We start from the raw sequence: 12,583 nt of genomic DNA, 5'->3' as shown, positions 1-12,583 counted from the left end.
GGGTCTCTCAGTCCCTGTGGTCATCCCCTGTTTGGGTGAGGTCATCCCACCTCAACTCTATTGCTCAGTTGTCTAAGCAGCCACGTCCTTCTTTAGGCCTCTGTGCCTATGACCTTTAGCCATGCCTGAACAGGCTTCTCCTTAACTCCTGAACCTTTGGTGTCGTGGTAACAGTAGCACTCATTCTAAGCGCTGTAATAACTCTACTCAACTCCCTTTCAGCTGCCATTAGCTATCTGACAGGGAGGCTTTTAGCTGTTGGGGCAAGCTCCTTAATTGGCCTCAGCTGGCCTAATTGGCCTAATTGATCTGGAGTAACCCCATCTGAATCACCCAGGGAACAAGGATTTGTTGATCCTGGGGCTAATATATATACCCTCCACAGTTGGGAAAATAGGATGAAGGTTGGCTTGGCCATCAAACCTGGTACTGTAGTTGAGTATTTAGCACCATGGGCCAATCAGATAGACATGGCTTTAGTGATGATAGTGGAACCTGGATTTGAAGGACAGAAGTTCATGGAAGACATGATGCCAAAGGTTCAGTGGCTCAGGATGCAGTTTCCTTCCTAGTTTCCTTCCTTGGATATTGAAGTGGATGATGGAGTAGGGCCAGACACCATCCATAAATGTGCAGAGGCAGGGGCAAACATGATTGTGTCTGGCAGTGCTATTATGAAAAGTGAAGATCCTAGATCTGTCATTAACCTCTTAAGGAATGTGTGTTCAGAAGCTGCTCAGAAATGCTCCTTGGACCGATGAGACCAACTCATGCCAAGAAAGCTTGTGTCTCAACTATGTAAGTAGGTTCTAAATCAGGTGTGGAAACATTGCTGCTGAAGCAGGACTGCAGCACTGAAGAATTGTTCCTTCAATGAAGCAAGCAGGCAGTTGCTATCCCTTAAATTGCCTGGAGGCTCATTTTCTAGCAGATACCATAACAGGGATTGGATTGAAATAAAACAGAGGGGATAACGTGTGGAAGAATAAGAGTCTGCTCTGTACCTTCTTACAAAACTGTTTCAAATAAAACAGTTCTTGCTAAGTCAAAAAAAAATACTGTCCTATAGCATCATGTTTGGCCCTGTCACACCTTCTAGAGTTCAACAGATCAAACATAAAACAAATTTGTTTGCCTATTCTAAAAAGCTAAACAGCTAAAGCAAATCCAATTAAATTCTGCAAAAAAATTTAAACTTTAAATATTTACTCCTATTGTCAGCCTGTATGCCATATTTCAGCCCAGAGTTAAATTTTTATGACCAAGTTACAAACCCTTCAAAAGGAGAATTTATAGTGGAAGTACTGTCACTGTTTCAATATGTTGGACAGCAGCTGTCAAGGTTTTTTTCCACATTATTTCATTTATAATCTGGAGGCTGGAAATAAGTGTCACTTGATTCTTAATATGCCATATCATTTGTCTTTTTTTATTCCGCTATCTCATTACACTTTGCTTACTTGCCCTTTCACCTAACTGCAAAATTTACTGCACCTGGACAGAAATATTAATTGACAGAAGCAGTGCCTTGGAGGCTAAATGGCACAGATGGTTAGTGCCCAAGCCTTTCACATCTGGAAGCCTACAGTAAATTAATATTCTGTGGAGGTCACAAGTGACAATAAGCTTGACTGAATATTTGTCACATCACACACTCAACACACAAGTTGCTGTAAGTGACCAGAATAGGACTGGAATACTAAATTGCATTGCCAAACTGTTTTGAATAGAAGCTGGAAGAGCATCTGTCTGCACCTTTCTTGACACTTTCATTCAGTCACAGATTAAATAGGATTTAATAATAATCACAGTGCACATTAAAAATGTATATATGAAGAAAAGGGTGATAATTAAATTCTGGTCCAAGCATTTGTCATATTGAGTATGTTCCTGAAATGCTCTTAAAATCATCTCTTCAGACTCTTCATTCAAGTCCAAAAACATGTAGCACATCCTTCTAGCTTTGCCTTAATTGTCTTTTTATTACTCATTCACAGCATTTTGCATCAAAATGCTAAATGTAAATTGAAAAAAAAAATATCTTGTGCCAACTTCGAAGCAGTCAAGAAGGGTTTGGACTCCTGGAGTGTGTTAATTCTTCATTGGAAAGGAAATGGCACATACTCAAATCTTTCCTAATGTCCTTGCAGTGCATACATAGGATCTAGTAATACTTTAAGCAAGAATGGAAAAGCCTGGTACCTCACTCCTTTTTCTCACACACAAATATCATTTTCAAAATTCTAAAATAAATTATATTGGTCAGCATGTCAGAGGAAGGTTTACAACATTTCTCACCTGTATTTTGCTGCTTTTGGCAAGAGGTCAGGATAATTAATTACTACAGCTTTTCAAATATTGGTTTTAAAAACTTGGATTATTATTTTATAGCTATGGTAAAACTATTAACATAATCATGTCCAGTGGTAAATAATTCCTACTCTGGTCTTCTGGAATTCCATTCGCCAGTTACCTTGCAATGTACTCTGTATTACCTGCTTTGAGAGAGTATCTTGGGAGTTAAACTAGAAGATTTTGTGAAAGTGACCAGTGTAAAGATTATTTTGTTTCACCATCTTAAATGGAATGTTTTAATGTTTTTCAAAATTTGACATGAAAAAGACCAGTTTTACCCAGCTCTTTTAAATACTCCTAAATGGTTTATATCAACCAAGTGTCTACTTTGCCAGTACAGTAGCCTCTATCCTCCTCCCTAATGAAGGAGGAAAGCCCTGTATTTAAAGATTTCTGTTCCCTCCTGCCTACAAGGAGACTATTTCCCAGAGCAACTATGAGCCAGCCCATGGTTTCTCCCTTGTTCTGTATCTTCTAGGGGTCAGATCCAATCCTTCCTATCTTACCTTATTAGAAGGGACCTTATTTTATACAGCTAACTTCCTAGTCACTAAACTGGCCTCCAGCATCCTCAAAGCTTGCTGTCAACTCAGATTATTGAAGTCTTGATCATAGAAGTTCTTGAACAAAGCATATAATGGTATGCAAGGTTGTTGCGCTCAAGTGCAAATAGGACTACTTGTAGACTCAAGTGAGGTTAGTGTAGGCTTAGTCCTCCATGCTGAAAGGTAGTAAGTCTCAAGCATCCTGTATGCCCACTCCCTTACTTTCAAGTACATACAGTAAAAGTGGATTACATATGTAGAAAACAGGTGACTCAGAAGAGACCTGAATTTACATGTAATCCTCAGTTATCCTTTATTTTTGCCCCTCTGAGATCTTATGCCTGCTACTAGGCAATGGAAATTTGGCAGCCAAGTAGTACCTCATTTACTAATGAAGAATCAATTTCTTCTGTGCTTCTTGTCCTCCTCATCACTATGTGCCTTGTGTTTACATGAACAGCACTCTATATTTACAGATTCAGACTCTTACGCTATATCTTCACTGCAAAGAAAATAAGTTTTTTTCCATCAAGATAGGTATCTCAAATTAGCTATCTCAATGTGAAATCTTAGTGAAGACAAGGCACAGGTGGAGGGCATAGAGTTGACCTTGACTAGCCACATCTAGGTAAAAACGACCTGTGCCTTTTTTCCACTAGGACTTTGCATAAAGACTGCTATCTCAGTGTAAAAAACCACACCTTTTTAGCACTGAAGATAAAGCCTAAGTGATTGAGAAGTTCCCAGGCAACAATTGACAGAAGATGCAATGCCACATTCTTAGCACTATTGTAGGCTTATAACTCACAATTTAATGCTGACTTTATAAATTAAACATGACGGAAGAGAAGATATAACTTTGTAAGAGACATGAATATTCCTTCCTTACTCTTTTTGACTACTTTCAGGTCCTGAAGTCCTCACCTGCATGATATCTCTTCACTCCTTTGGATTTGTCACTACTTTTTTTGGCAACATTATGAGCTTCAAGTTCTTCTTGGCCCCTAAGTAGAAGAAGAGATCAAGAGTTAAGGCAGTGAAGAGAGCTCTTTCTGTCACAAATTCTGTGATAAGTTATAATGTTACTTGATATTTTAGGTGTTTGCATATATGTTTATTTGTTGGTCTTGGCAACTATTGTGAGGCAAAGAGAAGTGTGGCAAGTGTAATCTTTTAACTACCATCATGGAAGTTCCATGTTCTCCCTAAGATCAAAAAATTTCTTGAAACAAGTTTTTAAGAAATACATTTAACTTCCAGGATGCTGGTAGATTTGCTATTCTTTTAGGGATGCTAGTAAAAATTACTTACTGAAAGGTTGAGTATCTATTGTAGTTAACATTACAATTTATTCATGAGTCTGCATAAAACTTGAATGTATTATTAAAATATTTATTAATCCACTTTATTATATTTTAGTAGGAAGTGGTTGAAGTCTGATGTAAATGTTTTTTAGAATATCATTAAGATTATTCTTATTACTAAATACTTTCAAACATAGGACCCAATTCTGCACCCATGAAATCAGTTGTAGTCCAATGAGATTTTGTGTGATTTTCACGCATACATGTATATAGATAGATAGGTATTTTAGGTTTTTAATCCAAGTTTTATAGGATTATATGCTTGTATGATTTGGGCAAGTAGTTGCGCAGATTCTCTGATGTTCATGCTTTCTGCAGATCTCCAGCTCCCGCTCAGGGCTTGTCTACACTTACCTCAGAGATTTGGCGGCAGTCGACCGGAGTTACACAAACTACACAAAAAACTTGCATAACTCCCATTGACTTCTGTTTCTGTTCTGCACTCCATCTTCAATGCATGGTGCTGACGGGAACCGCGTTCCCATCGACGCAGCGCTAGGCCACTTGAGGAGGTGGTCTTAATACATCGATTTCTGGATCGACTGAGTGGGTCTTCATTGACTGCTCAGTCGATCCAGATAAGTCGATCTGACGGAGGCGAATTTGCCGCCGTCAGTGAAGACATAGCCTCAGTATGGTACCCTGCAAGCTTCTCTTGCGAAAACATTACAGCCATAACAGAACTCCAAGAGACAGGAGCTTATAAAGGCAAAATAATTCTTGGAGGTTTTATTCCATATTTTACAGTTTTGATTAGTTTTTACATACTTATTTTTATATCCATGGGATATAAAATGAGACTATTTTTAAAATGTTGCAAAACTGCACCATACTCTGAAATGGACATTTTTACTGTTCTCTAGACTGGGTCCAGTGTCCGAAAGTGCTCTGTGTTTTCTCTGTTATTACCGACAGAAAGCATGCTGGGTCATCACACACAGTAGAACCCCTGTTTTATGAATTTATTGGGATTGAGGAGTTCATAAAATTGAACATCTCAGAATTACAGTCAGTACAATGCACTATTTAATTTATTAATCATTCAATGTTTACATAATGAATGGTAACAAATGTTTACAGTGACTAGCACTACATTCTACAGTGCTGTATGTACGTGCTGTGCACTGTAGTCACTGGTGAAATACATAGCTGATTTTCCTTTGTTTGAGACAACTGCATCTCTTATTCTGATACTCTTCTTGTCTGATACTGAGATACTTTCATCATAGCATGGAAAGGTCAATACACCCATGCACTGAGTGTATGTAACTTCTGCTCACTGCTTAAGTACATACACATGTATGTTGTTGATCAAGAGATAAGAATGGTTCATATAACCAGTTATTCAAAAGACCAGAATTCATAAAATCAGAATGCTACTGTAGAGCAAGGACAGGTGATCAGCAACAGGTGTGCATGTTGCAGAAGCTTCAAAATCAGAAAATAGTGGAACCATTTCTTCCCTCTGCTCCAGCCCCTATACAGTGCCTCAATGGGTACAAGAAATGTAAATGATCGGCAAGGGGCTGGGGAGAATTCCCCCACTACAGGAGCAGTTTAAGGCTGATGTAAGCAATAGTATAGAGCATGGGAGTGGGAATAGCCAAACTGATCAGCACTATGGAGATTCTGGGCTGCATTTCCATGCTCTGTGGGCAAGGTACATTTATTTGACTTTGCCTTCTCTAACAAAAACGTATAGCAAAATGTATATTGCGATGGGGTATTTATCTCACACATGCCAAGAAAAAGTTAATATCCACCTGACAGGCCAATTAACCTGCCTGCTCACAGCTGAAGGGTGGGCCAGAACTAATTAGATATATAGCCCAGCTGGGGGATAGCAGGGCTTGTTTTCATAAAGAGCTTAGTGAGCCCAGTTATGAGTGAAGAAACCTGGAGATGAAGAGTGTTGTACTGCCTGAAAGAAGGCTGAGAAAGAAAAAGGAGAAAAGACCAAATGGGTGTCTCCAGGAATGAGGTGATGACCTAGCTGTAGTCTCCTTAGAGTAAGAGGAGCAGTGAGCTGGAATCTAGATGATAAGGTTGCAGAAGAGATATGCTTGCTTGTAGTGAGGAAGCTGCTAGCTAGCTCAGCTGGGTTGAAGGCTTGGTTTTAGTATATGTTACTTTAAGACTTTGGAGTAGGACTCTCTGAAGTAGGCTGGCTGGAGGGCCAGGACACTCCTATGGCTGTAACAGGCCAAAAGTAAGTGGGGGTGGGGACAAGTGGGGCAGACAGTGCTGCAGTGTCACCTACAGCCAGGAGTCGGGGAGGAGGGTTGTTGGGGTGTTAATTTGTATATAAAATTATAAAAAATCCAGAACAAAACTTTCTACTGCACAGAATTCTTCCTGTAGGTAGAGGTTGAGAGAACAAACATGTGACTATTTGATCACAGTGCTTGAGGCACTAGTCAAAGGCATGCAATATAACAGGCTGAATAAAATAAGCAACAGTGGAAAAGCTGCCACAAGTTAGAGCAGCCATGAGAAATGTTGTAATTTACCCTGAAGGCTATTTCTGCTCCCCCTGAAGGCTGGGTGACACAGAGGTGATATAAAACCTCCTTTACCTTAGTTCTTTGGGCTATACCTCTGTGCTGTGTCACTCAGGAAATGGGGAACAGAATCTGGCCCAGTGTGCTTTACATATATGGCTAAAAGTACCATACATCAAAGATATCCGTAACCATAGACACCCTTTATTTTGTTCTTTATTTCATATCATCACCAACAGTAGAGGCAGGCCAAATTATGTCCTCAATTAAACTTGCACAAGTGTAACTGATTGTAATTTAAAAAATGCTTCTTCATGATGTACTAGGAAAGTCTCTCTCTCCACAACAACAACATGAATGAGAAGCAGAAAAATGTAGTCTCAACAGGCATTCCATATGCCTCTGTACACACAAGGAAAAGAGATGTTTGTTTATTTTGATATACAAATTTCAGAATACAATTAAATATTCATTTTAAACAAGAATTGCATTTCTAGCCCTTATGGTTACAAAGAAAATTTTCAAGCAATACACTGATACAGTGCTGTCTTAGCAACTATGCGGAAAAATAGAAACAATGAACCAGATCCACCTACTTAAGTTTGCTTTCCACCATTCTAGTAGTGCAAAACAGACTTAAATCTATCTTAACCAGTTATCTAGGAATTCCTCTGCCATGGATATAGGGCTATTGAAACAGCTCATACATATATCATGCCTAACTTACAGTCCCCATGTAGGAGGATGGGATGCGGAAAAGCAAGCATATCCTGATAGTTACCATAATGATTCCTTGGGGCAGTAGGCAGCCTGAATAAGATGGAGGAGTCTTTGGGTCCTAAAGGGTTCTATATAGCAAAAGATTTTAATAAAAGCTCATGGAAGGCTGCAAAATAGGATTTTTTTTTTCTTGAAAACTAATGAGCAAGTTAATCTGTGCTACAAAATGATTTTGCCAGTTCTACTGTGGCATTCTGTATGGATTCAAAAACTCACTAAACCTGATTAAACACAATTAAAACTACATTTTGCAGTGTTGTGGAAGCATTTCTTAAGTTTTCAGAAAACCATCTGAAAGCCAATATACAGTAGTAGTGAGGAAGAACAAAGGCAACAGTTATGACATTCCTGACTGGTATTCCTTCTCTCAGCAGAAGGAAACTTGGTCTTCAGACATGGTGTCTTGGTTGCCTACAATCTGATCCGTGCATTAGGACGGTATTATATCCTGTCACACTGTGTAATTGACAGTTTCGATGGCACAGGTGTCCAGCAGAGACATGTTTAGACAGATATCATTTGCAGTATTATGCAGGCTATCTCTTCTCCAATATTTATCTATAATAACCATTCTGTATGGTTGCCATATACTCCTTTACAACTAATCCATTTTTCTTGATTCCTGTAAGCCTAAAAGAAAGTAATTATCAATGAAGAAAAATAAAGTACTTCTAGCAGCCAAGTCAGATTATATTGCAGTGGGCATTTCAGAAACACATTAAGACCATATGATGTGTCAGAACATATGATATAATAACTTATAATGGAAGGAAAACAACATCTGTTAACAGAAGTAAATTCTTGTGATGTGGTTGTAAAAGCAGAAAAGCAGTTTTGTATTAAAAAAACCAAAAAATCTTCCAGTTACTATAGACCAAAAAAACAAGGTGAGGTATGTGAAGACAATACACACAAATATATCAGAGACATACTGTATACAGAGTAACTTAAAATAGACAATAGCAACCAGGGTGTCGATAATAGATATGGAGTTTATCCACATGTGCCCAGGGAAAGAATATTATTTACAAAAACCATGGTAGTCTTCTACACAGCTAAAGGTATGTTGCCTGGATTTTGGCAAACTCTGTCTGAGCCTTTAATGTAAATCATAAGTCAAAATGAGTCTATGCATGTAAATGGAGTTACACCAATTTACATGAGTTGAGGATCTGATCCATTGTTTCTGCCTGAGAAACATCTGTGTGTAGAACAAGAAATATTAAAAATACATGTGTCCTAGCAACATAATCTAGAAATAAGTAGATCAATGTATGCTTATGAATATCATGATCTAGAAATTGCCAATAGCAATTAACCAAGTATTATCTAATTACCTTTTTAAGAATGTCTATTCCACAGCTATATAATACCAATTTTCTATATGAACAATAGCAAAGTTCCCATTGATTCACTTAGCTCTGGATCAGGCTCAATGAATGTACATACACACTTGGGCAAATAGAAAGATCCTTTGAATTTTAGCTGTTAAGTGATCCTATCAAACTTAATATCACACAACATAAATGTTCTATTTCCTTTCTGTAGTGATGCAATGTGGCCTCCCTCTGACCCAGACCAAAAGGAGCAAACCTCCTACCCAAGGGGATGGAGCCAGTCCAGCCTCACCCCTCCTACCAGAAGTGGGTGGGCGGGATAGGAAGTACAAAAGGCAGGGAGCTCACTTGGGGAGGAGGAGAAGCTGCTGGAGGAGAGGGATGTTTCTCCCCTGATACTGAGGCTCAAGCCCAACCACTGCACTGCTGAGGAGCTGCCAGAGTTGCCTATTGCCTGGAGCCCTCAGGAGCTGCCTGCCATCTGCAATGCTATGGGCCTGCTGGGGCTGCCCCTTGCCGTTTACCCTGGGGAGACTGATGGTGACCCTGAGGCGCAGGTACTGTAAGGAAAGGGGGTAGGAAGGAGTCCAGGGGAACCAGATAATTGTCCGGTGGCATTGTGACCTGCAGCCGGGTCAGCGAGTTTTGGCTGGAACCCCACTGACCCAGTGGCAGAATGCTCTGCTACTGTTAAGGCCCTGGGCTGGGACATGGTGGAGTTGGGTGAGCCTGTGTCCCCCTACCTCCACTTCCCCCCTCTTGGGCTGGCAGCACCCACCTAGCTGAGCTTTAGGCTGCAGAGGGGCTTAAACCCCTGCCCTGGACTTTAGACTGCTCCTGTTCCCTGCCCTACCCTGCCTGAGAGCCGAGGGTGATAGACTGCTACTCGTCTTATTAGCTAATTCTCCCTGCCAATAGATGGTGAGTGAGTGAGGTGGTGTGGCCTCCCTCCGACCCAGAAGGAGAGGGGAAACCAGCACCCTTCTACACTTCCACATGTAAGAAATAGTACATGTACAGGAAAAGAAACAATGCTGAACACTGACATCTAACGTGCTTTTGTCTCAGCAGCAACCGACTTTGCTAGCCAGCAATAAATCTCAGTGCTGAAAGAGAACCTCTGTTTGTCTGCCTGCCATTAAATAGTAGTGCTCTCAATGTCACATCACCTACCCACTACAATGGGTTGAAGATTTTTGAATAAAAATATTTTTGTCAAATAATTGCCTTTTTGCTAAATCAAAAATTCTTTTAATATTTTAAATTTTTTACAAAATGAGAAACAATCAAATACAACTAGCCTGTTTGATTTTTTTGGGGGGTGGTTGGGGGGAAGTTGGAGCAAGGGGCAGTGGACAAACAAAAACATATGCCTCATCACTGCCCAAATACAGAGTATGATAAATTTGCATTAAAGTATTTCCAAAATACACAGAGTAGTATATAGTCAATCAAAACTAGTGTACACAAAATACATATTAGAACATACCTCCTTTTCTATTGTCTTCAGACATGAACTATAGGAATGGTCTCCCAGTGTTTCCTAGGATCATCTCTTTTGCTTTCTCTTCTTCCTGCAGGGGATTCTGCCTTCACTTCCCTCCCAGTGGTAATGGAAGAAGATCCTGCTAGGGTGGGAGATGAGACATCATACCCATCCTTATTTCTCAACAGGGCTTACCAGAACCCCGTTATACAAACTTGCCGACCTGTAGGGATTACTTTACTCAGCAATCTGCTTTCTTGGATCTTGGAGAGAGCCCAGTTGGGGATTGCTACCAACAAGCCTTTTCTATTCCAGCTCAACATGCTAATGGAACTCCAGTCTTGTGCTCTAAAATCAGTCAGGTACATAAACTCTCTCACTAACCTCAGAATGCTCCCTCAATACCACTTCTTCCCATGAATGACCCTGTGTGACGGCCTATACTATTATGTTCACCACTTTTACAGTTTACCACTATTACGTTCATACTTTTACAAGACTATGATACATTTTGTACAAAGTATGCCCTGTGAGGTATCATTTGAAACATCATAAGCTGTTGAACATTATTGTCATGGTAAAATATATGTATCAACATTGTATGTGAAATTATAATATTCTACTGTATAATGTTACTGTAACATGTTCCAGAGTTAGAAAGGCAGGCCCAAAATAGTTTCTCAAGAACACAGGACAGACCAACACACAGCCAGGTGTGAAAGGGCTATCACCTACTTGAACAGCAGTTCTCTAGCAGGGGGGGAAAGGGTAAACAAGAAATTTACATTCCATCACAGGGATGGTTCAAACCTCACATCCACAAGAGATTACTTTTCGCTTGCAACCTAGCTGGAGGTAATCCTCAAAGAGGGGAGAGTGGCATAAGAATGAGAGACAGTTGTTTTCACCTCACCTCTTTCTCCCCCTATCTCTGCTCACAGCAGCTGCAACAGACAAGGAAAGCATCAATGAAGTGGGGGAGGGGCGGTTCTAGTTGTAAAACTTTTCAGCTAGCACAGACTGCTGTAGCCTATGTTGAGACAATGTCTTTTGCTTTTAAGTTCACTTAGCTTGTTAAATTAAGTACTAGCTTGCATTTTACTCTTTTATTTATTTTTTTGTAACTAATCATGACTTTTATGGATCATCACTTGTAATCATTTAAAATCTTTCTGTAGTTAATAAACTTATTTTACTGTTTTATCTTAACCAGTGTGTTTGGATTAAAGTATGTGGGAAACTCTATTTGGGATAACCAGGCTGGTGCATTATCATTTTCCTTTGATGAAATGACAGACTTTCTATGAGCTTGTACTGTTCAGAAGGGTACTCAGCAGTACCAGACACACATTTCTGGGGGACAAGGCTAGGACTAGGAATTTGCGGGTGTCACCCTGAACATGACTGATCAGAATGCTCATGCATGTAGCTGGGAGTGAATCTGCATGCAGAAGAAGGCTGTATGAACAGGCCAGGAGTGGATGTTCTGACAGAAAAGCAGGAGAAAAGATAGATCCAGCAGAAAACTATAAGGAGAACATGAAGACCCTGTCTGTACTAGTCTTCAAGTTTAAACCAAACATGACAATGAGGGGAAAAATAACAGATTTGGATATCCTCTGAGGTATAATTCTGTTGGTGGGGTCTGTCAGAATATATTCTGTAGTTTAGAATTTGTCTAGGAGTTAAAAAATTGCCAAGAATTTCTTACCTTATGCCCAAACCTATGATAAGAACGATAACATTTTAATTTTAATTTTCCTATATGGCTGAAATAAAAATTCAGTGTTATCATTGGTACTATACTGAGGCAGGATAAAGAGAACAAATAACTTTGGAAAATTCTTCTAATACTTCAAGGGGCAGTTGATGTATCTGAATATGAAAATTCTTTTTTTGAAATGCTGTTTAAAAGCTTTCTTTTCAGAAGGTCTCTGGTTTAAAAATGCTGTATCTTGGATGGGGTTCCGAACAGAAGACCAGATTAAAGGTCTTAGTCTTTACTGTCCTGTAAGAAAGCAATCTTGTCTTCAGACCATCAGGATCTCAGCTACAGAGTGGAAAGATTTTTTTAATCAAATGAATACTGACATAAGCACAACTGCAAGACAAGTACTCATGGGGGAGGTGCTCATATATCCTTGATTATACATTATAGGCTGAACTCTTATTAAAATAACCCTCCAAGGAAAAGTGAGAAGAAATACAATAAAAA

At 39.5% G+C, this 12,583-nt stretch overlaps 1 long non-coding RNA gene across 1 annotated transcript; it reads left to right on the top strand.

The window, feature by feature from the left end:
* Window positions 1-6,161: 6,161 nt before the first annotated feature.
* LOC137156876 (uncharacterized) lies at window positions 6,162-10,817 on the top strand. Its single transcript, XR_010920937.1, has 2 exons — window positions 6,162-6,245; window positions 10,463-10,817. It is a non-coding gene; the product is annotated as an uncharacterized lncRNA (long non-coding RNA).
* The last annotated feature ends 1,766 nt before the right edge of the window (window positions 10,818-12,583 follow it).

The sequence above is a fragment of the Emydura macquarii genome, unplaced genomic scaffold, assembly GCF_026122565.2.
Source record: "Emydura macquarii macquarii isolate MOO-44397 ecotype Brisbane River unplaced genomic scaffold, CSIRO-AGI_Emac_v2 contig_1477, whole genome shotgun sequence".
In the NCBI taxonomy this organism is placed as follows: Eukaryota; Metazoa; Chordata; order Testudines; family Chelidae; genus Emydura; species Emydura macquarii.
This window is presented reverse-complemented; position numbering and strand designations above follow the sequence as displayed.